This window comes from Tachypleus tridentatus, chromosome 8 (genome assembly GCF_004210375.1).
Source record: "Tachypleus tridentatus isolate NWPU-2018 chromosome 8, ASM421037v1, whole genome shotgun sequence".
In the NCBI taxonomy this organism is placed as follows: domain Eukaryota; kingdom Metazoa; phylum Arthropoda; class Merostomata; order Xiphosura; family Limulidae; genus Tachypleus; species Tachypleus tridentatus.
This window is the reverse complement of record NC_134832.1, coordinates 123,078,930-123,106,533: the sequence shown is the minus strand read 5'-3', so window position 1 is coordinate 123,106,533 and position 27,604 is coordinate 123,078,930. Positions and strand designations below refer to the sequence as shown.

Sequence of the window (27,604 nt, the reverse complement as noted above, 5' to 3'; positions counted from 1 at the left end):
TTTCAGCTGTGAGAGCGTTATAATGTGACGGTCAATCCCACTATTCGTTGGTAAAAGAGTTGCCAAAAAGTTGGCGGTGGGTGGTGGTAACTAGTTGCCTTCTCTCTAGTCTTACACTTTTAAATTAGGGATAGCTAGCTTAGATTGCCCTCATGTAGCTTTGCGCAAAATTAAAAAAACAAACAAACCTAATTTTGAAATGATAGAGTAGAGAGAAAGCAGATAGTCAACACCATCCACTACCAGCTCTTGGATTACGTTTTACAAACAAATAGTAGCATTGACCATAATTTTATAACGCCCCCACGGTTGAAGGTCGAGCATGTTCATGATTCGAACCCGCGTGACTCTCCTATTGTGATTCGAGTGTCCCGTTTAGTTTGTGTTGTTTATGAAAGGAATGTTCATTGCAGGGGTATATTTTGTATGGCTTTTTTGTTTGTTTTGTTCTGGGATTTGTTATTGTTGAGTTTATGTGTGTGTGAGTTGAAACACTATAATATGTACTCGGTACTGTCCACCCCCACTGAATGGTTTATATTTTAACATCCCTAAAGCTATGAAATATACACATTTTATAAGGAAAGCAACTTTTTCTTTCTACTAAATTAAATCACATTTACAGATCCAAATGCAAAATTCATCGAGGAATTAGACGACAAATAAAACTACAAACAAACTTCTTTCAAGTTACAGTTTATTAATGTAATATTCAAGGTATGCGTTTTGTAATATTTGTGTTTTAATGTCTTTCTTGTGCTACGTTAATAGAATTGACGGGGAGCAGTTTAGATTCATTCTCTTTAGTGGTTTTCTATTGTAGTTTCCCTTTTGACTTAGTCAGTGAGATGTGATACAAGTTGGAGAAATAGTAGCTTGATACATTTATTTGTTATACATAGAACTCTATTTCGTTACTAATCTCTTCAGAGCTATGTCTAAGAAAGCCAGAATACCTTTTGTGTGGGTAAATTTTAGTGCGAAAACAAAAAAGTGGTTAAAAAATTATACCGCACACGTACGAAAAAGATGTAATATTCACGTTTCCTTTGTGGTTTTAAAGTTGAAGTGGGAGTAAGTATAACAATACTTCCTTTTCTCATTAAATATAATTAAGTTTTCGAATCAAATTATCAACAAGAAATATTAATTACTTAGAAACAAAATTAAATATAAGTAATCAAAATATAATTTCAATACTAAATATTTAAACGTAACCCATAATATTAATAGTTTACTTGTCCTGGCCTATTTGTTAAAAAAGTATTTTAAAATTTTTTTGTACATCTTTCAAAAATTGAATACAAGTTTAATAATAATTATTATATAAAATTGAAGATTTTATTTGCTTTGGATACTTTACATATATTTAATAACTTTTTTGTGTAGCTGTAGCAAAAGTGATTTTATACAATACTTCTCTCTTAAGATATACTCTTTAAATAAGACCTGAGAGAAAGAGTGAAAAGGGTGGTCCGTGATCTATGGAATTTCCAAAGGATTATCCTATCCAAGTTTGAAAAATACGTTTGACGTATACGGTTACAGTTAATTCCAGAGATGAGTTTGACCGCTCTTTTACTAAGTAAATTTACAATCTTTTCTTGAGAGAAAGAGAGAGCGAGTAATTCAGTTACTTCGTGATATTTTAAACCTGCTTCTTTAAGTTTAATTCGGTAATTTTCATAACTCTGGGTTATAACTTAAAAGAGTTAACCATAACGCGTGATACCACAGGATTCAGGGTTAGAAACTATATCGTAAGAAATGTAAACAGTTCGATTTGTGGCGTTTTAGACCAGAAATAACTATAAAGGTTTTAGAGATCACCGTAATCAATAACGCACTTTCGTGTACGCCATCTATAATTGAAAATTGACTGTTTGTGTTATATAAAAAACATATTTAAAAAGGTTGTGTTTTTTTTAAAGCAGTATTGATTGGTTCGTTATAAAATTCGTAGTCGGTAAAACTAAAACGATCGTGTAATCGGTAGTGCACCCCTCAATAAGTGTGGTTAGCAAGTGTTATTGCGACGTAGTTTCTGGTTGTAACCTACCACAAGCATCTTTTTATTCAGGTTTTAGGATTTAAAGTAGTATATTTTTAGGTGTGGTAAAATCCATTTATGTTTTTGTAGTTTTGATTTCAGCAGGTTTCCATGTAATCAAGTATTCTTAAAATATTAGAATCGATTACCCTCTATTTTCATCTTAACCCCACATTTCGTTTCATGTATATGTACATATATACAGAAATAAGTGAATCAAGGTTCATTTTCTTAAAAATATCTATTCAAGAGACTTACTAAATTATCAGCATGTAGGATTTTTATATAATCAAACTTCGCCATGTTGTTGCATGAAATGCCATAAAATACCTTAATAGTTAGTTCCACATCGAAATAACTTGTAAAGATTTATCAGTAATATTCCTCATAGTCATATGTTTATTTGCTTGATTAATATGTACAATAAAGTTTTATTATGGCTGAATATAATTTTACATATAATGTAGTTTTGTGGAATTATAAAATCCATGAGCACCCACAGAAAGGGGCAAGAGAATATATTAGCTCCTCTTACATTCCACTACAAATTACATGTATTGTGATGTAAACTTAACATCTTAGTTAAACTTAAAATATTTTTGTAAATTTTATGAAACTTCAAATTTGTGTTTAACCACACAGTGTGTTGACTTGCACTGTAAGGTTGATCTCTTACATATATATCCTCCCCTGAAATTATTTCTGTGGGTGGCCATGATCAAAGGAAATCTGTTTTATTCACTTGATCATAAAACTGCTATGGTATATTGATTTTAAGAAATTTTGTACATTGTACTAAATCTATAATCTGACAAGCTATGATAAGATAATTTAGTTTTTTCTCTGTTTTCTCAAGAACATGCTAATCTTGTTACAAGTCATGAATTAGACTTTAATTTATCTTTGGTCTCATAGCAATTGATAACTAAACCTTAATTAAACCATACAAGTATAAAGTGAATGTTAAAGAGCTTTCGTGTATTAACTTATTTTAATTTACTTGTTTGACATAAGGTGTTACATTTTGCAGCATGGCTATCCATGAAATCCATTTGCTGTTTCATGGAATAACTATGCAATAATCATTTTCTGCTTGGTCAGCCTCAGGGAGGAAGTATAGTATGCATTCAGTTTTGAATTTTGTAAAATGTCTTTGAGCTAAGCAGTTTATCATCCTGAAAAATCTTATTAAAACTAGTTGGGAAAAACATTTTTATATACTACAGTAAAAGAAACACCTCGGTATGGGCAATATAATTATCAACAAAGTGGATGAGAACAAGTGTTTGGTAAACTAAACTTTTCTCACAGTAAAGGAAAACAATAATGGTATATTGTAAGGACAATTGCTTCCAACTTTTTCGTCTTCATTTTTGGTTAATAAAAAAGTAGTTTCATAAATCTTAACCTGTTTTCATATGATAACCATCTCATGCCAGGTATAACTGTAGTATGAACCCTTTTGAAAAATTCAATGACTTTCTCATGGTAAGGAGTCCAAGACTAACTAGAAACTCCAAATGTGGCCTAACCAATGACCTATACAATAAAATTATAATCTTTTAGGTATACATTTATATATAGATATGTATGTGTGTGTGTATATATGTATAAAACTGTTTGATGAATACTAAATATGTAAACATACAAACAAGTCGGTTAATATAAATAACATGTTTCTCTTTGCATGAATTTCACAGCCAGTTTTACATAATGAAAATAGAAGATATAATAATTTATAAAGAAACAGTTGATTAAAGCTTTTTTCAAACATTGATGATAAATTGCAAATTAATCCAGTTACCCTTAAAGAAATGCTGTAAAGTCAAAAGTAGGAATAAAGTGAAATCATCCAAAAAATACTTCTGCCAATCATTACCTCCCATCTACTGCCAGTAAAAGTTCTAAAATTTTCTACAGTACAATAATAACCACCCTAAACATTCTACTACTAGTTACTCCCATTATTGTTTTATGATCCTGATCTCAATCAGCTGTTAATAATTGATATAAAAAATGTAATAGTTTGGAACCTATTCCTTTTACCACTTAGAGGAAAATAATGTTAAGACATCGATTTGTTGCCCTTACACCTTTTTCTTATTACGAGAGTTTCATTTGGTGAAATTTGTACTGGCTTATAGCCTAGCTAGCTAATTGACAGTTTTTAAATATGTCACTGAAATTTATAAAAGAGCTACATGCAGTAGTTTTAGATGCTTAACTTGTCCAACAGCCACGAATTTTCAACATTTAATGCAAGATATGCCTCTACATAAAAGGTACAATGTAATTTGTTTATTAACTTGTCTTCAATATGTAAGACAAACAACTAATCCTTTACATTCAAGGATTAACCTACATAGTTCTTATAGTAATAATAACTTAATTATTCTATTGAACTAGATTACTTTATTAAATATTTGGTTAAAGCTAACAATGAAAATATTTTAATTGGAAAAGAAGAATACTTTATTTTGAAAGAACAAACTCTTTATTTATATGGTTTAATTTAAGATTTTAAAAACAATAAATGCTGATATTTAAAGTAAAAATGTATGTATCAGAAACTTGTTTCATATAAATAACAATAAACAAAATAACTGTAAGGGTAGAGGGTAAACTATAAATATATGGATTGATTTTGGAATTTTTTGCAGTATTTTAGATTCTGCTATGGACAGACACACAACTCTTGATAAAGTTTATTAAAAACATTTATGTAGTAAAAGTGCAAAATTTAGGTATTTGTCATGATATGTGTTAAATTTTGTATTTAAACATATACACATGAAAGGTCTAATTGTAAATTTAAATGAATATAAACCAACTTGGAATCAAATACCTTAAAATAATCCTTTTAATAAAGGAAAAAAAATCTTGTATAGATTTTAAGCATCACATACATGATGACTTACGTGTATTGTCTTTGATTGATAACAGTATTCAAGAAAACATTGTTTATATTAAATCAGTGCACTATATAGTTAGTTTTAAATTTATATTCTCATAAGACCTCTTATCTTTAATTACAAAATATTTGTTGAAGATTTTAAACAAATAGAAATTGAAATTTTTTTTTTGTAATTGCAATAACAATGAATTTTTAGGATCCTTTTCATAACCATAGTTACACGTAAGTTGTTATTATTCTACATTAGGAATGTTTAGAACTCTTAGGGGTAGAGGATGCTAAATAATATTTAGTGGAAGTATTTTTGCATAACTTCATTTTATTTCTACTTTTGACTTTAATATGTCTCCTTAAGAATACTTGCCTTCTCACAACTAGCTGCAGACAGTAAAAGGCAGTAGGAGTTGAGAAGTTGTGGGGATAAGCGCTCAACTCTGAACCCTTAATTAAATCTTCATGATTGCTGACTAGTTTCTTATCTGTGTTGGGATTTTGTCAGATACATGGAATATACCCATGCTTTTTGGTGCTATTACCACAGGCAATCTGTCATGACCTTTGGATTATGACCAGAAAGTGAGATGAACTTATATTTTTAAAAAAGTTTAGATATTTTGTTATTTTATTATTTTAAATTCTAATTAAGCATGTAAAGAATATAACAAAATCAATATATATGGTAATGTGCTTTTGTAGCACTATCTGGGCAGCTAACTGTGCCATTTGAGAAATGTTTCTCTAGCATTATAGTAAAAGTAAAATACCCAATACAGGAGAATAGCCTGCCTATAAGATAAGGAATAGGTGAGAGTAAACAATGACAAAACATTAACTAAGCTATAGGGGAAAAAAATGTATCAATGGAAGGCATGCCAAGAACTTCTTTAGAAAAAATTGTTGATGTATTCATTCCTTAAAAGTCTGGCATGACTATTGACCAGAACTCAAAGAAGCTCAAATGCACAGTCAAGAGTCTTTGCTTGGACAGCAAGAAGTATATTCCTGAACTAAAGTCTGATGGGTGTGTGAATTAGGAGTTAACAAAGCTTGGAAGTTACTGAATGAATTACAGAGTATGCAGATGGAAAAACAAGTATAACTTGTTGATATTTTGGTCCAGTATAGAAACTTTATAAAAAAGGATTTTTGAATAATGGATATGGGAGGGACAGGTAGTTTATCCAAAATAAAAAGTCCAGAAGAATAATCATTATAAGAACATAAGAAATCTGTGGTAGGAAAAGAAAAAATATTTTCACCTCCAGAGAACTTTGTCCAAGTTGTAATCTACTCTGAAATCAACAAGCAGTTAATGGAGAGGAAACGGATAAATAACTATAAGGTACACAGCTAGAGTAAAGTCAGGTGTAAATAAATTGGTGTACATAAGTGAACTGGAAGGGGCCAATAACCTCATTGGTTAAACAGAAATATTGTCTTAAGTAGAGTAAGGTAATGTAACTTCAAACTAAACATGGTCAGGAACAATTTAAGAAGATAAATGGAAGGTCCACCAGCCACAGTCATAGGAAGAAACCTAGGAACACTTGAAGCTAGTAATACAACTTTTATTGGAACATAAAACAACAAGTGAAGACAAAAATCCGGATAATCAGATTCCCAAGTAGTTGAAACAGTGTACTTACAGAAGGCTTAATTATGGATGACAATTTTAAAGAAGAAACAGTTTAATCTTGTATATTTACAATGTTGAAGCTCTGAAAACCCAAATAACAGACTGTAAGTGAATTAAATGTTTATTTGTTATATATAATGCTAAAAGTAATTTATTAGAAACATAACTGAAATACATTAATTTTTGCTCTGTGTGTTGTTAGGTTTGCTGATGTCAATCAGAAAAGTATCTACAGTATAGTTGATTCTAAATAAGTCTGATGGGTGTGTGAATTAGGAGTTAACAAAGCTTGGAAGTTACTGAATGAATTACAGAGTATGCAGATGGAAAAACAAGTATAACTTGTTGATATTTTGGTCCAGTATAGAAACTTTATAAAAAAAGGATTTTTGAATAATAAGGAAGGCACACAGTTTCAGAATTGCCAGGTTAATGGATATGGGAGGGACAGGTAGTTTATCCAAAATAAAAAGTCCAGAAGAATAATCATTATAAGAACATAAGAAATCTGTGGTAGGAAAAGAAAAAAATATTTTCACCTCCAGAGAACTTTGTCCAAGTTGTAATCTACTCTGAAATCAACAAGCAGTTAATGGAGAGGAAACGGATAAATAACTATAAGGTACACAGCTAGAGTAAAGTCAGGTGTAAATAAATTGGTGTACATAAGTGAACTGGAAGGGGCCAATAACCTCATTGGTTAAACAGAAATATTGTCTTAAGTAGAGTAAGGTAATGTAACTTCAAACTAAACATGGTCAGGAACAATTTAAGAAGATAAATGGAAGGTCCACCAGCCACAGTCATAGGAAGAAACCTAGGAACACTTGAAGCTAGTAATACAACTTTTATTGGAACATAAAACAACAAGTGAAGACAAAAATCTGGATAATCAGATTCCCAAGTAGTTGAAACAGTGTACTTACAGAAGGCTTAATTATGGATGACAATTTTAAAGAAGAAACAGTTTAATCTTGTATATTTACAATGTTGAAGCTCTGAAAACCCAAATAACAGACTGTAAGTGAATTAAATGTTTATTTGTTATATATAATGCTAAAAGTAATTTATTAGAAACATAACTGAAATACATTAATTTTTGCTCTGTGTGTTGTTAGGTTTGCTGATGTCAATCAGAAAAGTATCTACAGTATAGTTGATTCTAAATGTTTTATGCATAGATAAAACTGAACACTGACACAAAGGAAAACCAGTCAATACAAATGACTGAATAAAACAACGTTTATACTTACTCAAACCACAGCACAGCACTGGATCTTTAATTTGTAGTGGATGGCTTCTTGGGTATTTGCTGAGTACAACCAGTTGCTGGTTGAGGCAAAACATTTTAGTAAGTTCGAGACAATATCAATAATAATCATACAGTACAGGTAAATGAGAATCATAATGTAGTTTTGTATTATACGTATTGAAGGGAGAAATCCCATCACATACATACATGTACAAATCTCTAGATCATTTCTCAAAACTAGTATGAATTATGACATCAGTACAGGAGAGCATGATGTAGAGACAAGGCCAAGGAAGTACAAGTCTTACTGAACATTCATTGTGGTAAGTAACCACTATCTAAGCTAGGGATTCAGTATAAGTTTATAATCTTTTCTCATCTGGTTTACAAATTGTGGCACTCACTTTTAAGAAAAGCAAAGATAAATATACTTGAGTAAATATATAATCTTTACAGAAGTTTGAACTTTCCAATCACTACACTCCCCCTTTCTTTATTTCCAAAAGCCAAAATCTTGAAATGCAACATAAAAAAGCTAAATTAGAAGTTCGCTAATTTGTTATAAATTTCACTAATCAACTTCTTACACTTCACATGGACAAGAGGCCCAAACAGTAATTAGAAAATAGAGAATACATTATCATACTAAATGAATAATTTGCAACATGAAAGTTAAAGTTCTGTTTATGGATAAGACCGTTAAGTGTTGTTGTATTAAGAACCATGTGCATAATAAACATGAAGGAATGTTCTGTAAATCTTACAGACACTTGTCGACCGGGTTTTCTGGTGTAATAGTGTAAGTTGGTACAAGAAAGCTGGGTTAAATTCTGTTGCACTATTTTTATTTTTTTTTGATACACACTTCAGATACTGGAACATAAAACATTATGTACACTGACATATAACAGACATATAACGCAGTGTTATTGATCCGACATGTATGGAGCTCATTATAAATTTATACCTTTTTGATTTGAATACCAGTTTCTCTGTTTGTAAATTTAAAGTGTTTAGAATGAAGACTTTGGAGTAGAAGTGCGGAATTGTTTCGGCTTCACTCGCCACTGTTAGACGAGATATCTTATTATGGCTATCTTTTTTATGCGTTGTAGACATCATTAATTGTCTGAATATACATAAATGGAGATGTATTATCCATTAGTTTTGGAAGGACAAAATGTAACAAGATCTCTCATCGTCATTCACGTATTCTAAATTTAAAAGAATGTGTGTTTATTTAACGATTTCTTTAACTTCACCAAATCCGTTTAAATAATTCATGATTTGTTTGTTTTTGAATTTCTCGCAAATCTACTTGAGGGCGATCTGCGCTAGCCGTCCGTAATTTAGCAGTGCAAAACTAAAGGGTAGGCAGTTAGTCATCACCACCCACCGCCAACTCTTGGGCTACTCTTTTACCGACGAATAGTGGGATTGACCGTAACTTTATAACGCCCCCACGGCTGAAAGGGCGAGCATGTTTGGCGCGATGGAGATTCGAACCCGCGACCCACAGATTACAAGTCGAGCGTCTTTACTCACCTGGCCATGCCGGGCTGGTTTATGATATGTATACTCTTTGTTGTCTTTTAAATAATATTTGTGACTACTGATCATTACGTTGCAGCAAACGTAAAAATTATCGTGTTTTTTTTATATATATATAGGGCAGCTCGTGACAACCAACGTTCACCTAAATGTGCTACAGAGGCCAAAAGTAGTTATATTTTTCGAAAACTTCGTCATGAATATTTTTTAAAGATATCTATTCAGCATAAAAATAAGAACTGCTTAATAAGTATAAATAAAAAGTACAGTTTTTGTATCAGTCTTTAAGATACAATTCACACGTTCATTTGTTAGATCAGAAACAAACTTGTGTGACTACCACAGCCTACTGCAAAGTGACGAGAAACTCTAACTACTTATAGTAAATAGTGTAATTTGTTAATATTCAACAATTACTTTATATTATATAGTTTTATAGATTTTTGCCAGTTTTTTTGTTTTTTTTTTGTGATGCACTATTCGTAGTTCTCAATTGACAAACTACAAAAAAGGCATTTAGTTAAGTGTCCACCCTCCAACTCGTAAACTACTTTTGTATAACTGAATATTATGATTTGCCCATGTTGTAGAGGCTCTGGAACTCTCGGATTCATAGTCCAAAAATGCTTGTCCTGCGGAATTGCAATACTATAAACCGGGTTTCCATACTCGTGGTGGACAGATCACAGATAGCTTATTGTGTAGTTTTTCGCTTAACTTCAGACAAACAAACCACGAACACGGGAAAATCACACTCGGAACTTTCGCCAAGATACAAAATTTGTAAGAAAGTGCTGCCCTCTTTCGAGAAGAATTCTACATGTATCTAGATCAGTAATCACGTTGAAAACTCGTGAATGTGATGACAGGAATAACCTTGGGCAAGAAAATATGTTTAGAGATACTCGCTAAGGAACAACAGTTGGGAAAGGAGGATTTACCCCATCTCAAACTTTTAACTTCAAAGTATAGGCGTCAAACTTTCTGTGTGTGGTAGATGATGTTTTCCCTCATAAATATCTAAACCAATTTGTATAAAGTGTTTTTACACGCAGACTATGTAAAAACTCCCAATGTAAAACATTATTTGCTCGAGTCGATAGAGAATATATTTTTTTTAAATTTTGTTATAATGGAATCTGTGTTTTCGTATACAGTGTGCACTCAATGTATAGAATTTTTGTTATGATCTGTTTTGTTTTTTTTCGTTTGTGAAGCCTTAAGCTATTTGTCAGGTACTTGCGGTATTTATGCAATGCTTTATTCACTATTCAAAGAACAAATGTGTACACGCTCTACTTGGAGAGTTTTCATAATCAAAATTACATATAAAAAATCTCGATATTAGTGTGGTATTATTCATTAAAGTGGAAGGTAAAACTTTAACAAAATCTTATTAAAATGGTAAATACAAGAACTATATGTCAGTCTGTGTTTAGTGTTGTTGTTTGGGATTAAAAACAAAGCTACGCAATGTGCTATCTGTGATTTGCTCAGTACGGATATCGAAACCCGGTGGCTAGTGGTGTGAGCCCGCAGACATACCGCTGTACCACTGGAGAACAGTTGTGTTTATAATTGCTTTATATTTTAGTTTTACAGCAATGACCTAATTCGCTTTGAAATAAATTAATTATTCACACAGTGACTAACGTTTTATTTTTAATTAATTTTGCAGTGCAATCTTAGTTTTGTTAATTTGAATGTAATAAAAGAGAAATAAATTGGTGAGTAACTGCTCTTAATTTACATAATTCCCCTTTAACATTTGTTTTGATGTGTTTAACGAAATGAAAACATTATTTTATAAATATGTGTCTGTTGTCACTTTGTTTATTCAAAGACATGTCAGTGGTAGAACAATGAAAAATAAAAATGTATCTACATTATATAGCATTTACACCTGGAACACATAAAGACTTTAAGTAGTAAGCTGGCCCGGCATGGCCAGGTGGTTAAGGCACTCGACTCGTTATCTGAGGGCCGCGGGTTCGAATCCCCCTCACCCCAAACATACTTGCCCCTTTAGCCGTGGGGACGCAATAATCTCACTATTCGTTAGTAAAAGAGTAGCCCAAGAGTTAACGATGGGAGGTGATGACTAGCTGATTTCCCTCTAGTCTTACACCGCTAAATGAGGGACGGCTAACGCAGATAGCCCTCGTGTAGCTTTGCGCGAAATTCAAAACAAACCAAGTAGTAAGCCCCGCACTTCCCAGACGGAAATGACATTCTGCCATGACACATGAAGATGGAAGTTGTGGAGTGGGTAATGTCATTGAAGACGAAGACTTCGTAGTTCCACTTTTCTCACCAGATGGCGCATCGTTAGAGACTCGTTACTAGGCCGCCATTACATGAAGATGATTACCTCATAAAGCAGATAATTGTTCTTGGCAACCATAACTCATACAATACATGTCTCATCATGTCAATAATTAATCATTAATTAATTAATCAAATCGTCCTAAAAAGGATGCTTAACATTAATTAATTAAATAACTTGTGGTTAATTAGCTTAAAATTAAAAATTTGAATTTATAAATTATTCGTCCTGAAAAAGACATTTCCTAGTCAAAAATTAGTCCTGCAAGAAAATAAGATAATGAAAACTTATTGTTTACAGATCTAGTATTAAATTATTACGTCTCCTGTCCTAAAAGGATTATACCTTACTCGATCTGATACATACAATGCATGAATGTATATTTAACTCGCTCTGAAAAAAGGCAATCTCATACAATAGTTAATATTTTATACAACAGTTTATATCATATCAGTTGAAATCGTATAACAGTTATTAATTGTGTTAATACTTCAGATGAGATATTTCCAGCCGACATTGCGAAGTCGAGTGCTGTCATTAATTTTTCCATCACGTGAGACTTGAATGTTGGTCTTAAAAAATTCGTCGTATATTTAGATTGAATGCAAGTTTTTTGTAGACCTGATTATCTCGATATTTCTCTGATAATTTTACTTGGACCTCGAGGATGTCGTCAAATACAGTTTCTGACATTTTCTTTTCAATTACATAATGCTCTAATGACAATATGTAAACCAATTTACCATCAAAAGACATCAATGATCATAAAATTAACGAAAATATGTCTCGCTTCTCTACGAGCCACCTTTTACTGTTTAATATGAGGGTCGTGAGTTCGAATCCCCGTCGCACCGAACAAGCTCGCCCCTTTTAGCCGTGGGGCGTTATATTGTAACGATCAAACCCACTATTCGTTGATTGGCGGTGGGTGGTGATAACTAGTTGCCTTCCCTCTAGTCTTATACTGCTATATTAGGAACGACTAGCGCAGATAGCCCTCGTGTAGCTTTGCGCGAAATTCAAAAACAAACAAACAGAGCAGTAAATTAATCATTTAAATGACTTTTAAAATTCAGTAATTAAAGTGTAACGTACATTATATGTAACGTTAAATATATTGTGTATTATAATTATGATCTGATTGAATATATCTAAGAACTTGTAAAGGTGAATATAGTAACTAATGTTAACTACGTATATAAGAAAACACTCAATTGTTATAAAAAAAAAACTTTAATTACTTGATCTTGGACTGGCTAGCCAGTTATTGCAAAATAGACTTGGTCATTCTAATCTTAGGTTTTTCTGTATATTTTTTAAAGCAAGACAGTTAGTGGCTTTGAATATCGAACACTTCAAATTGTCATACTTTATATTTTCGAACTGATGTGTTTTTTGTCAAACTCTGTTGTCACAATTCTTTCTTATGTCTGAAGTAATGTTAAACAGACATTAGTTCGTTAGTTTTGTGAATATATTATAGAAACGACGTTTAGAAATAAATTAGATTTTAAAATTGGATTTAATGCTATTTAAGTCTTTAATTCAAAAATTAAACTGTGTTTTACTTTGTTCCCTTCTTACGAATTTTAATAATTTTACTTTACTTTTAATTTCTTACTAAATGTTTGGCGAAAGTAGCCCAGTTGCTTTGCGCCATAAAACGCCAAACCAGCCAACATTTAGATATAGTATGTGTGTGTATCATGATAGACAGCTGTCCCTAATTTAGCCCCTCGGTGTGGATTCCTGTACGTGGTGAGGGGACCTCCCATGGAAGGTTCTGTTCTGTCTGGTTACCTTCTCTGGGATCTAAACATCCACCCACGTGTTTGCCGTGCGTGGCGCCCCGTGAAGGGGAGGAGAGGATCCTGATGGTTGAGGGGTCCGACCCTAATACACCACTTTGTCCTTGAATTCCTGTAGACGGGCGGCCTATGAGTGGCCCCCCTTGGGTCAATCGGCTGGTCCACTTGGGCTAGAGTCAACCAAGCACCAGTGTTGGAAGTTCTCAACGGGTGTTGTGGACATTGTGTCTGATGCTGGTGTTTTGCTATTGTGCTCACGAAACCCTGGCGTTGCTGCAATGTCCTAACATGACATTGTAGTGCGTCCCCTTGTTGGGCTCCATGGTGGGTGGGGTCAGTGGGTATCGAAATTTTCTTTTTTTTCTTATGGATCCTCTTACGAAACATTTAAATAAAATAGTGAAAAAAAACAGTCAGTAGATAAACGACCACGTCTTGAAGACTCTGAGCAGGAATCTTCAACATCTGTAACACACCTACCTCATTTTCTTATATTACATTCTCTTTCAAAAAAACCTTTAGGGCAGATGTCCCCCTTTTAGATTCAGAAGGGACTAAAAGGACTTACTGGTTCTCCAAAGTCAGTAAAGAAGCTTTGATCTGGAGACATATTGGTTGAAACATTCATATCCCAACACAGTGAATTCCTCTTGAATTCAAAGGCAATTGGGGATATACCTACTGAGGTTACCCCTCATGCTACCTTGAATTCATCACGAAGAGTTATTGTTGAGAGGAATTTAAAGAACGTCCCCGAGTTAGAGATTCTCGCTGGTTTCTCCACTCAAGGAGTTTATGTAGTGAGGCACATCTCCACTTGCAAAGATGGAATTACACTGCCGACAAATATTCTCGTTTTGACATTTACATCACCACGTGCACCTGCCACCATCAAGGCAGGTTATCTAAATTGCAGGATACGGCCGTACATTCCAAACCCTCTCCGATGTTTCTAATGCCAAAGGTTCGGCCACTCAAAGACGTCATGTCATGGTTCCCTGACATGTGCTCGTTGTGGTGGCAAGGACCACGATGCCTATGAGTGTGACACGGACCCACATTGTGTCAACTGCAATGGTTCCCACCCTTCCTACTTTCGTTCTTGCCCTAAATGGTTGGAGGAAAAAGAGGTGCAGCATTTGAAAACGACTCATAACATTAGTTATCCTGAGGTTCGGAAATTGCTGTCTGCCCACCCAGTGTGGGTTCCGACGACAGCACTCCACCACAGACCACCTAATTCGACTTGAAATATCAATCAGAGAAGCCTTTCTCAAACGACAACATCTTGTATCAATATTCTTTGACATGGAGAAGGCTTATGACACAACATGGGGGTATGGCATTTTGCGAGACCTCCATATATATGGTTTACGTGGCCATTTACCCATGTTTATTAAAACCTTAATGGACAGGAGCTCTCAAGCTCGTGTGGGTTCGACACTTTCCCGTTCTTTTCTACAGGAACTTGGGGTCTCTCAGGGCTGTGTTTTTGAGTGTCACACTTTTCAGTATAAAGATTAATGTCATTACTGAACAATTCCCTCTCACTGTGGCAAACGGGCTCTATGTCGACGATTTTCACATCTCGCGTCAGTCATTGAACATGAGATATATTGAGCGGTAACTACAAACTGCCCTCAATCGTTTACTGAAGTGGACCACAGCGAATGGCTTTAATTTCTCTTTCTCTAAAACCGTTTGCATGCACTTTTGTCGTCAACGGGGTATTTACCCTGATCCTGAACTCCGTATAGGTGAAGTTTCACTGCCAGTGGTCCCTGAGACCAAGTTTTTGGGGCTTATCTTTGACGATAAGCTGACCTTTATACCACGCTTAAAGCAGCTACGGGTCAAACGCACAAGAGCACTGAATATCCTCCGTGTTCTTTCTTCCACCAGTTGGGGAGTGGATCGATGTTCTATGTTAAAGGTATATCGTGCTCTTATTCGATCGAAACTCGACTATGGATCAATGGTCTATGGCTCTGATAGACCCTCGGCCTTAAAGATGCTGGACCTTATTCATCATCAAGGACTTCGAATCTGCACTGGGGCTTTCTGCACCTCTCCTGTTCAAAGCTTATACGTAGAATCTCATGAACCTTCTCTGCACGTTCACTGTTTGCAACTGTCTTTATTATATTCTTCGAAACTTCGTTCCTTACCAAAGCATCCCACCTGGGGATGTGTTTTCCTTCCTTGGTGGGCCATACTTTTTTCAGAACAGACGATCTGCCATTGCTCCTTTTGGCCTTCAGAATTCACTGGTCAGCCCATCCCATCATGACTTATTACAGTCCCCAAATGTGACCTTTCTCTAAGTCATCTGAGAAAGGCAGATACTCCCGATTGGAAGTACTGTCTTTTATTTACTGAACATCTTTCAAACAATCTTTCCATTCCACTTTATATAGATAGTTCCAAATCAGGTAACTCTGTGGGCTCTGCCATGGTTTGTTGCGGTTCGGTGGTTGTGCGCAGAATCCCCTCTACAGCTTCTGTGTTCACTGCTGAACTGTACGCCATTTCTCTTGCCCTGGATCATATTGAAGCTAAGCAATACTCCAACTGCTCTATTTGTACTGACTCGCTTAGTTCTCTACTAGCCTTGGAATCACTTCACGTTGGCTCACACCTTGTTCTCGCTGATATTCAAAACCGACTGGCCTATTTCTCATTAACATCTATGTCTATCCAGTTTTTCTGGATACCAGGCCACGTTGGTATTTGCGGGAGCGAGCTTGCAGACACGGCAGCTAAATCTATCTGCTCTGGCACTATCACCACTGAGCCTATTCCATACATGGTCTATGGTCCTGTATTCAAGGCTCGGCTCCGTGCTAGCTGGCAGTCAACTTGGAGCGAGCAACGCGACAACAAGCTTTTCCAAATAAAACCCTATATTGGACCTTTTGCCGTCTAGGTTTGGAAGGAGGAAGTTGTTCTAACTAGACTACGCATTGGTCACAGTTTTTTAACTCATCGTTTTCTTTTATCTGGAACTGTTGCACCAGTGCGTAGTTTGTAAAACACTCAAATCACTGTAAGCCACATTTTACTTTCTTGCCATCGTTACGACTCTCAACGACGGCACTGCTTTAAACATGTTCTGTCCCAGGGTTCGTCTGTAACATTGGACAGTGTTATTGGTGACGGTGACACTGTCTACCTTGATAAAGTTTTTAGTTTTTTAATGGCCATTAATCTTTTTAATGTCATTTAAGTGTTTGTTATTTATTCATTACACCTTTTTAATTGTGGTTCCCTTTTAAGAGTCTCAATCTCTCTAGTTCGATTTCAAATTGGAAAATGGCATTGACATTAAATAACTCGACACCAGGACTGAAAAGACCAACTTCAGGTGACTGACAGTGGTTCTTGTACTTACCCGTTAGTCTTCCTGGCGGGTTATGATCATTACCATTATGCTACAGAAATACCTTTACAACTTCTCTTACACTGTAGACTAGATGTCAACATTGGATTTATGCTTTTTTATTGTTTTTCAATGCGGTTTTGTTTTACCTTCATTTCATTTTATGAATTGTACTACATTTACTTTATTTTTACCTTTTTACCGGACGTTTGGCGCAGATAGCCTAGCTGCTTTGTGCCATAAAACACTAAATTAACCAACCAATCTAATTTAGCAGTGAAAGACTAAAGAGAAGGTAGCTAGTCATCACCACCCACCGCCAACTCTTGGGCCACTCTTTTACCAATGAATAGTGGGATTGACTGTCACATTATAACGCCCCACGGCTGAAAGGACGAACATATTTGGTACTACAAAGATTCGAACCCGCGACCCTCAGATTACGAGTTGAAGCGCTCTAGTCGCCTGGTTATGCCAGACTTGTTGTTCTTGTAGGACTAATTAATGATAAGGAAATGTCCTTTCTAGGACGAATTGGTCAAGTGATTCAATAACTAACCCTAAGTTATTTAATTAATGAGTGTTAAGCGTCCTTTCAAGAACAAAGTAGTTATAAATGAATTAGTGTTAAGCGTCCTTTTTGGACGACTTAATTAATTATACATTATAGACATGATTAAACATGTACTGTGCGAGTCATAGCTGCCTGTCATGGCAGCCTGAAGCATCATCCATCATGTCCTGGCGGCCTGGTGACGTTTTACTAATGAAGCGCACTATAGCGACAAAAATTGGAACTGAGATTTCTTCATCTTTGATTTTTTATCTTCCCTTCTCCCCATTCACGACTTCCGTTTTCATGTGTAATGGTAGTACGTCACTTTCGCCTCAGAAGTGCGGGGCTTGCTACAACTGAAAGCACTTTTTTTGCATTTCTTGTTTAGTACAAGTGCATTTGTATTTACTAAGTAATTGCTATGTACATACATAGTAATTATAGGCACTTTCTTCGTTCTTGTAAGTTCCTTTTAAATGTTGAAGGCATACCTGAATATCACATTTCAAACTTACACAAATTCTGACTCTATTTTCACAATTTTTCAAACCAGAAATATTTTAGAATTGATATTTTGTCACTTTCTAACATTTATTTTGTGTTTGTGTGTGTGATTTTATACATCAAAGCCACATCGGGCTATCTGTTGAGTTCAGTTATTTTGTTCTATTAATGAAGAAAAAAAGTTTAATAATTCACATTTTCATTTTGGCGAAACTTCGAGGATTTTTGCGCGAAATTCAAAACAAACAAGCCTATGAATAAAAGCCATGCATATTTTCATTACATAGGTCTTCATGAATAAAACAACAAAAAATCAGCACCTCATAACCTGCCTGGAGGTCAGGGCGCTTGGCTCGAAATATAAGGATTGCAAGATAGAGTCCTATCCCGAATGTGCTCGTCCTTCTATCCAAGACAACACTATGAAGTGGTAGTTAATTTCATTATTCTTTGGTAAAAGAGTAGACCAAGAGTGGTGTTTACTAAGTGCTTTTCTGTAGTCCATTACTTCAAAGTTATCACAGAAATTCAAAAGCGAACAAACAAAACATGTTCTCCCTTCCCCAATTTTAGCCCTGATTGTGTTTACGGCTTCCTGCATTAGTGGTACAATCGAATAGTACTCGTTGAGAGTTTTACTCGTTTGTACATATGTCTTGTGAAAGTAAGCGTGTGTAATTCAAATATTACTTTTCTCGTAGTTCATGATACTAAAGTATTTGCGTAAAATTTCTTTAAGATTACTGTTTATGCACTTTTGAGCAGGCTCGTGATAAAGTTTCGTATGCTTTCTTTCATATGCCATGAATTCTGGGAGATGATAGTCACGAGCTATACAAAAATAAATCTTTCTGACATGCAGAATGTTGTATTTATAAAATGTTTTAATAATCTAAAAATTGGTTTATCTGTTATCACTTAAATATATTATTACTTTTTGCTAAGCCTAATGCATTGCTAAAACATTCACAAAGCACTTTGTTAATAGTAGACTTTAAAGCTTCTATTTATCTCATGTATAAGATAAAAGTAATTGTTTATACATTTTTATATCAATATTTGTAAGCTTTTTATTTTGCTTTTAAATAGGGGAGAATCAAACCCACATGAATATATATATTTTTTTTAAATAGTGAGCATAGTATTGTACTAGTAGTTATAGATTAAATGCTGGGATGTATTATTTTAAGCAAAATCGTTTATGTTAGCCAGATATAACCGTTTATCACATTGTTTTTATTTGATTTAAACCATGTGTTGTTGGGAGGTAATAAACATTGTTATAAATGTTACAAAAGTTATGAAATAGTTAGCATTGATAGGGTATTTAAGAACAAAATATTATTTTGATCAGTATGTATTTTCTTTTCTTTTTCAGTTTTTTAATTAAAGTATCTTGCATATAGATTATTGTAGTTATCAGGGGTAGTGAGTTTTGAAGTACAATAGTGACAGTAAAACGTTTTCATGAAATAAGAATTACCTAAGTATAATATATAAAAACTAGTTTTAATTATCACAAAAACTGTTATGAAATTTAGAACAACAGTCATACTTTCATTGCCCCTTTCACATGAGGAATTTGATATATTTAAAATCTTATCAAAACATGAAGTTCCTCTAATTTTTTTTTTCTCAGCTTTTGACTTTTGTGCTTGACCTTCCATAAATGATGATGTTTACAGTTATTATATTAGATGTATGTATCAACAATAAACTGTGAATCCTTTTCCAAGAACATTAAAACAAATTAATTAATGTTGTACATTACTGATGTCAAAACATTTGAATAATATCTCACTCAGGATAAGTAAAACTATTGAAATAATTTATTTTTATGAGGTAAAATTAAGTGTAGATCATTATATTATATTAGACCAAATAATGTTCATTTGTTATTATTAATGGTTATACTAAATAGTTATAATATTTAGAGGAAAGACCAGTTACTCTGGTTAATGCTGTATCATTTTACTTTCTTATTATTTGATTTGTGTGAGATATTGGTTATCTTTTACTCTCTTTCTCAGTTGTGCTACACTAAAACCTAAGTTTTGATGGTGTGGTTCATTTGAATCAGTGACAGAAGGCAGCTCTGAGTCATTAGCAAAAGTGGTAATTATCTACAACGTTTTTTTCTTTAAAGTAAAGATATTTGAAAAAAATTCCTTGGTGACTCTGTGTTTTGGATTTTCTATAATTTAATATAGAATACCAACATTTTCTGTTGTAAATATTTCATTATTGAGCAGTGAACAATATCTAAAGTTATGTTGAATGTTGTAAGCAACAAACAGTTTTACAACATTTTTGGCAATGTGTTTATTATTGGTATAAGTTAGATTGCTCTGAAGATTTAGTTATCATGATAATTATGGGCTTTAAAAATCTCTTCAATAAGTTTCTGGGCTTATAATGTTAAAAATTAGGGTCCAATCACTGCAGTGAGCATAGTATGGATAGCTTGTTATGCATCATTATTCTCGCTTTATAATGGGTTGCTTCAAGCAGTATTGTATGATTTATTTCTATTCTGTTTGTTCATAATAGCAACTAATAATTTTTTGTGTTGATTGACAAATGAAGAAAACATAAAGTGTACTTTTTTTTTAAATAAGCACATACAAAAGGCAGTATTTCATTTACAATTAATTTGATAAAATGATAAAAACTTGATGTTTCTTCAAAATTTGTGTTATTGAGGTTGTTAATCTCATTTTATAAGGATGACATTCCAAATCCTATGCTGCCCTATGAACTATTTACTTCAACATTAATTGTATTCAATCTGATAGTTGTGATATGCACTATTGTCAGATACCATGTTTTTCTTGTAGAGTATTTCTTCGTTAACTTCCTAAACAATGTTTTAGTAGGCCAAAAGTCCACTTGTGTTGCATTGTTAGACTTGACTGGTATGGATTAGAAATGGATTGCCATGATTCAAATTTCTTCAGCTATTAATTTTTAGACGTTGTTTGAAGCTTATAAACCTTTGTGGTTGATCTTCCATAAATTATGATGTTTACAGTTATATTACATGTGTGTATCAGGAGTAAACTGTGAATTTCTATATGTTCGTTGAAGCTTATAATTCTTTGTGGTTGATCTTCCATAAATTATGATGTTTACAGTTATATTACATGTGTGTATCAGGAGTAAACTGTGAATTTCTAGATGTTTGTTGAAGCTTATAATTCTTTGGCTTCTAAGAATTTGCCAATTTTACATTTTCATTATTATAATTTTTACAAATACCAGAGCATGTGCATAAAAATATCATTTTAGATCAGAAATTTTCTTTCATAACCATCATAATGCTCACTTTACAGGTGAGAACATTGCTCTAGAGTGGTTTGAAGTGTGGCTTCAGAGCTCATTGCTCTCCTAAAAGTTCTGTTGAATTTTTGCTATTATTAAAGACTTGGTAGTAGTTTTGGTTTTAAAGATCTTTGGGGAGACCCCTAAGGCAAACCAGGGGCACTTAGAAACTTCTGTTCCTCTTCAGCCTGGCACATGAGAGAAGGTTAAAGTCATCAGGAATTGTGAGAAATACACTTGGTAGTTTAGTGACATGGTAGTTTTCTGCTGGTAGACTTTGGGTGATTTGAGCATAGTTGCAATGAAGGCCAGAGTTTTCCTGTTGAATGAGTCACCCTCCCTTTAAATGGGGAATATTTAAGGCTCCTGTTTTTTGGAAATATTGTGTAATTTGGCTCTACCTCATTTATCATTCTTTTCTGTATGAATACTTATGCTCAAAAGGGGCTGTGACAATCACTCGAGTCATTATTATTTCAGTGGTGAATTAAATGTCTAATGGTCAGGATTTTATTTGAAATTAAACAGGTTGTTGCTTATAATGACATCATATCTACAAGTCTGCTTACAAATTATTTTTATAAAGTGTAATTAATTTTGTATAAAAGCTCTTTCAATTACATCCATTGAAATTTATTTTATTACAATTTTTATGAGTTGTAAGTCATGTAGAAGAAAACATACTTAAAAAACAATTATGTTTACTGATGCTGACACTAGGGCATTTACTATTATGAAGAGATGTCTATAATTTATTGTGAAATAAGACATTGTAGTATGCAGACATACTACATGTTTTTTTTTCCCTCATGTTTAATTTGTGTTTTCAAATTTTCTGTGCATATGTATTTTGTTTCCATTACAGAATTCAAGAGAGCCACCACGTTCCTCTCAATTAAACTACCTCCTAAAGTGGATCATTCAACTAGGGTGTCACATACATATTTTCTGTCAGTATCTCCTGTTACTTTGTGGCTCCTATCTAATTATGCCTGGAAGGAAATCAGTACACATGATGGTATCACAATGCACAACAAAAACAAGCAAAAGACAGAGAAGGACAACATATTGCTTAGTATATACAAAAAATATTTGTCTTTTTTTTTTTTTTGCAAATATTACTACATGTTGAACAGTGTGTAAAATAGAAAAATATGCTAAGAAAATGGTTTATAGGATAGTGCAACAGATTTACAAAGAACGCCTAAAATTGACTTGCCATGAATAAGGGACTTTCTATGTAAAATGAAATTTAATTATGATCTTTTTAGTTGTCAGCATTGCCCAGTAGGTAAATCTTTAACAGAATACAACCTCTGGTTAGTACACTTCTGTAAAAGGTGAAAGGTTTGTATTTTCAGACTCAAGTGGTGTATTAATAACTGATATTATAGTAGAGTTTTGTGATATTAATAAACAGTTCAGAGTTTATTAGCTTTAGAAGGTGACAGAAAGGATCCCATCTGGTTTTATGTAAAGCTGTAAGTATGAGTACGAACTTATGACAAAAACTATTTCTTCAATCAACTGAACCATCGTTTTCTTTGTTACACTGTAACGGGTTGTTCACTAGTTGTTACATTTTAGTTATTCATTATCACTTTTCTTATTAGCCATATGCAAAGAATGGCAGATCTGAGTGTTGATTATTCGTTTTACTGTGGCAGTTCTAGTGTTTCTAGACATGAAATCACCCCTTGTTTAGACCTGAATGTGTCACTGTGATAGTAAAATAATCAAATTAAAAATTCCCCGAAGGGTCGTGTTTCGTTTCAATTCTGGAAATTCAGGTACTTGCTGTGATATTTTTTTGTAAAGTCTGTACTGGTAATTACCACATGTGTTGCCTTAAAGATAATCCCTGGATCACGTGACAATTAACTACTGTACCGTGTGACAAGGGCGGGCTCTGGAAGAAGATGGATGACTGTAGTGTGTCACGACAGATATATCTTTAGGTCTGTGCGTGTGTGTGTGTCACATAGGAAGTACGGCACGTGCTAAACTTATTTAAGTTGCTGTGTTCCAGCTTTCTTAATTAGATTGTATTACTTGTCATAAATACTTCAATGAGAAAAATGCTCCTGTAACACTAGTAAGATATAACATACAAGTGTAGGAAACGTTGTTAAGCAATTGTATCCCACGAAATTGATTGGACTACAACTCTGAAAGTCCTCCTCCCCTCTGTATTCATTTGAATAATTTTGAAGTACCATTATGTCTCTTGGTCCAGAAGTTCGTTCTCATCATATTTTCTTTTTTAATTTTTATATAAATATATCTTTACACCAGTGGTTCCCAACCAGGGGTGCGATATAACATTTGTTTTGGCCACCTTCACCTTTATTCTTAAATAAATAATTACTGTGAGGGGTGCAAGAACATATTAAATTTTTTAGGGGTGCGGGGCATAAAAAAGGTTGGGAACCACTGCTTTATATGGACGTCGCCCGTAGTTTTTTTGGTGGTAGTGGGATTCCTTTTGAAATCAGTATCACATGTAGGTCTAAGAAAGTCGTGACTAAGTAGTACTAGTAGTCCAGTACGTAGTCCAAAGCAAGGTTTTTGTTAAATAGAAGAAACTTATTATCAAATTAAAGAGGTTATGAATATAGAATTTAAATTCAACTCTTGGCGGGTTTTACCGCATTCTATTTAATTTTTTGTGACTTTAAAAACGTAATTAAAGTTCAAAAGAGGGTACGATGACCACTCTCACCGTCCTCTAGCGATGCTCATGTTTTATACCATTGTAATGATGTCGTGCGTGGATTAAGTAATCCTAAGCCATTAAAATATTAAAGGTAATGTTATTAAAGAACGAACTTGGAACATTTTTTTTAAAAAGTGCAAACTGTTTGTTTGTTTTTGAATTTTGCGCAAAGCTACTCGAGGGCTATCTGCGCTAGTCGTCCCTAATTTAGCAGTGTGAGACTTGAGGGAAGGCAGCTAGTCATCACCACCCACCGCCAACTCTTGGGCTACTCTTTTATCAACGAATAGTGGGATTGACCGTCACTATATAACGCCCCCACAGTTGAAAGGACGAGCATGTCTGGTGCGACGGGGATTCGAACCCGCGACCCTCGGATTATGAATTTATGAGTCGAACGCCTTAACACACTTGGCCATGCCTGGCCATAAAGTACAACCTGAAAATATTTAGCGAAATTTAACGAGAAGCAGATATAAAAGAGTGGGAAAGTTACTGATTTTCCCATTTTCTTTCTCTCAAGACTCTTATGTTTAATATTTAGAAAGAAGTTGAACCAGTAATTGGAAAGTGCAAATTATTCACCATGTTTCGTTTCTACCACTTACATACAATATGATGATTTATGAATGATGAATAGACATGCCGTATCAGTTTATGACTGTGGGAACAGTTCGATGATTAGTGATGTCGAGAAAACCCACTTGTAGAGAAATATATATATATATATATGCAAAAACGGCTCGTTTGGGTTGAGAAAATATTTTACATAGAAGAGCGAACAACATTTCGACCTTCTTCGGTCATCGTCAGGTTCACAAAGAAAGAGGTAACTGACCGGAAGCTGACCACATGTTTGAAAGGGGTTGTGTAACTGTGTCGGAATGTAGAGGGCGGTGTTAGATGTTTGAATATATAATTTTATTTATTTTATTATATTAATGTAGGTATAAAGGTGTTCCTTTATATTGGTATATTTTGGGTTTAAGTTGTTGTATAAGTAAGGCTTCTTTAATTTTGCGTTTGTTTATGTTTGTTTCTTTTTTTGTCAATATTTTTATGACACAAGTTGAAACACAAGCAATTAGCACAGCATTACATCCGCCACTAGACTGGTACAGATATATAGATGACACGGTTGCGGGATTCAAATCTACAGAACACATACTTAATTTTTGAATCACATTAACTCTATACATCCCAACGTTAACTTCACATGTGAACAGGAAGAAAGCAATCAAATATCATTTCTTAACCTCAAAATAACAAGAACCGACACACAATTCAAAACAGAAATCCACCGAAAAATCACCCATACTGGACTATACATTCCTTGGGACTCAGCACATGAAACAAAACAAAAACTCAACATACTAAGAAACCAAATAAACACAGCCATAAAACTATGCTCACCAGATAAAATTAACGATGAATTAGACAAAATAAAACAATACTTCATCGATAAACTTCCTCCACAAACCGTAGAAAACATTATGCGCACACACATAGACAGAGAGCAAAATCAACCAACAAAAGTAAATATATCTCACGAATCAAAAAAACACGAAACCATATACTGCTGTATACCATATATTCCTGACATCAGCAGACAAATAACCAACATTTGGCAAAAACTAGTAACAAAATATAACATTCCAGTTAATACCAAATTTATTCAAAAACCAGGCACAAAACTGAGGTCTATACTATGTAAAAACTACACTGACAAACACCACACCAACATTATTTATAAAATACAATGTGACAACTACCACGACTTCTATATTGGAGAAACAAGTAGAAAAATGGAAACCAGATTCAAAGAACATAAGTCACCTTCACACGTTTTCGAACACTGCAAGTCAAATAAACACAGCATAACCATAGAAAACACTCAAATACTAAATAAAGAAAGAAACATAAACAAACGCAAAATTAAAGAAGCCTTACTTATACAAAAACTTAAACCCAAAATAAACCAATATAAAGGAACGCCTTTATACCGATATTAATATAATAAAATTATATATTCAAACATCTAACACTGCTTTCTATATTCCGACACTCAGTTACACAACCCCTTTCAAACATGTGGTCAGCTTCCGGTCAGTTAACTCTTTCTTTGTGAACTTGACGATGACCGAAGAAGGTCGAAACGTTGTTTGCTCTTCTATGTAAAATATTTTCTCAACCCAAACGAGCCGTTTTTGCATATATATAATTTGATGATTAAAACTGGGTAGGTATTAAATCATTTCCTCATCGAAGATTTGGGTGATTAGATTAGTGTTCATTATGTTTTTAACTCGGTTAAGTATTTTCTTTGAATATTGGTTCTCCTGAAATTGACAAGTAACAATATCACTTTTTTGTTTGTACTATAGCGCAAAGCTACACAGTGGACTTTGTTATCTGAAATGTACCTCCAGTGGCTATCGAACACCAGATTTTTAGTGTTACAAATTCAATAACTCGCCGCTGAGCCCACCCTAAGACAAATATTCCAATTGCCAAACTGACTTGAAAGGTTTTAAATGATTTCTTTTTGGGGGGCGGGGGGTACTTTCGCGCAAAGCTACACAAGGGATATCTGCGCTAGCCGTCCTTAATTTAGCAGTGTAAGACTAAAGGACAGGCAACTAGTTATACCACCCACCGCCAACTCTTGGGCTATTCTTTTTACCAACGAATAGTGGGTTAGACCTTCACGTTACAACGCCCCCAGGGCTGAAAGGGTGAGAATGTTTGGTTTGACGAGGATTCGAACCCACAACCCTCGAATTACAAGTTGAGTGCCTTAACCACCTGGACATGCTGGGCCTTTTTTTTTTCCTTCTCATTTTAGCTGTTTTTAATTTTAAACTTTATAAAGGGTAGGATACCTCCAATGCTTACAGACTATCCTTTTGATCGACTGCAATAAAAATATAACTTCTTTTTTCTAGAGTTTAAATTCTATATCTGCAAATTCAGAGTGTGTGGACAAGTAACAAGGACAATAAGCTCCAGGTTGTGGACATAAAATATGACTAGTGATTCTGGAAGCTGTGAATGATATACTTGGGTCTTTATTTTACGAATAACAGGTGGAAATGGAAATGAAATCATGTTTATTTATAGTAGTAAATAAGTAGAAAAATAGCATCTGTAAGATATGTCACGCGTTAAGAGTTTGTATATGCATGTTGTGTTGGGGATTTAATGCATTGTGCAATCGTGGACAGCTGTTTCAGGCGAAACATGTTATTTTTAGGTCTTGTTCTTTAACTAGACATCGTAACCATGTGGATTACGATTTATAATTCAGTTATTATTAGCATCATTTAAGAAGTAGAAACAATCTAATATGCTTAAAAAGAATATTTTCAAGTTTTATAATAAATATCAGAACAGTGAAAGCCAAGGACTTCATCTCCAGTATGTGAGGCCAGCAGCCACTTTGACCCCTGTCATAAATTTCTATGTGTTCACAATTTCGCTAACTTGAATTGAGTTTTTGGTTCAGAAGAATGATTTGTCATAAACAGAGAGTTGAAAAGAGTCATAAAATTAAAAGGTTTGTTTGTTTTGAATTTCGCGCAAAGCTACTCG

General features: G+C 34.0%; 1 protein-coding gene and 1 long non-coding RNA gene across 7 annotated transcripts in view; one reads left to right on the top strand and one right to left on the bottom strand.

The window, feature by feature from the left end:
• The window catches only part of LOC143223379 (uncharacterized), a 169,670-nt gene that overhangs the window by 56,119 nt on the left and 85,947 nt on the right, over nt 1-27,604 (bottom strand). For 3 of the 5 annotated variants that reach the window (XM_076451295.1, XM_076451299.1, XM_076451296.1), the window contains exon 3: nt 7,854-7,929. The exons of the other annotated variants lie outside the window; for them this stretch is intronic. The gene's annotated coding sequence lies outside the window, so the exon portion shown is untranslated. The remainder of the gene's footprint in view (nt 1-7,853; nt 7,930-27,604) is intronic. 5 annotated transcript variants of the gene reach the window in all.
• Nucleotides 240-26,927, top strand: LOC143223382 (uncharacterized). 2 transcript variants are annotated; one of them, XR_013012885.1, is made up of 3 exons: nt 240-1,074; nt 20,007-20,091; nt 22,163-26,927. It is a non-coding gene; the product is annotated as an uncharacterized LOC143223382 (long non-coding RNA). The 2 variants fall into 2 exon arrangements; XR_013012884.1 differs by lacking the exon at nt 240-1,074 and adding an exon at nt 17,129-18,406.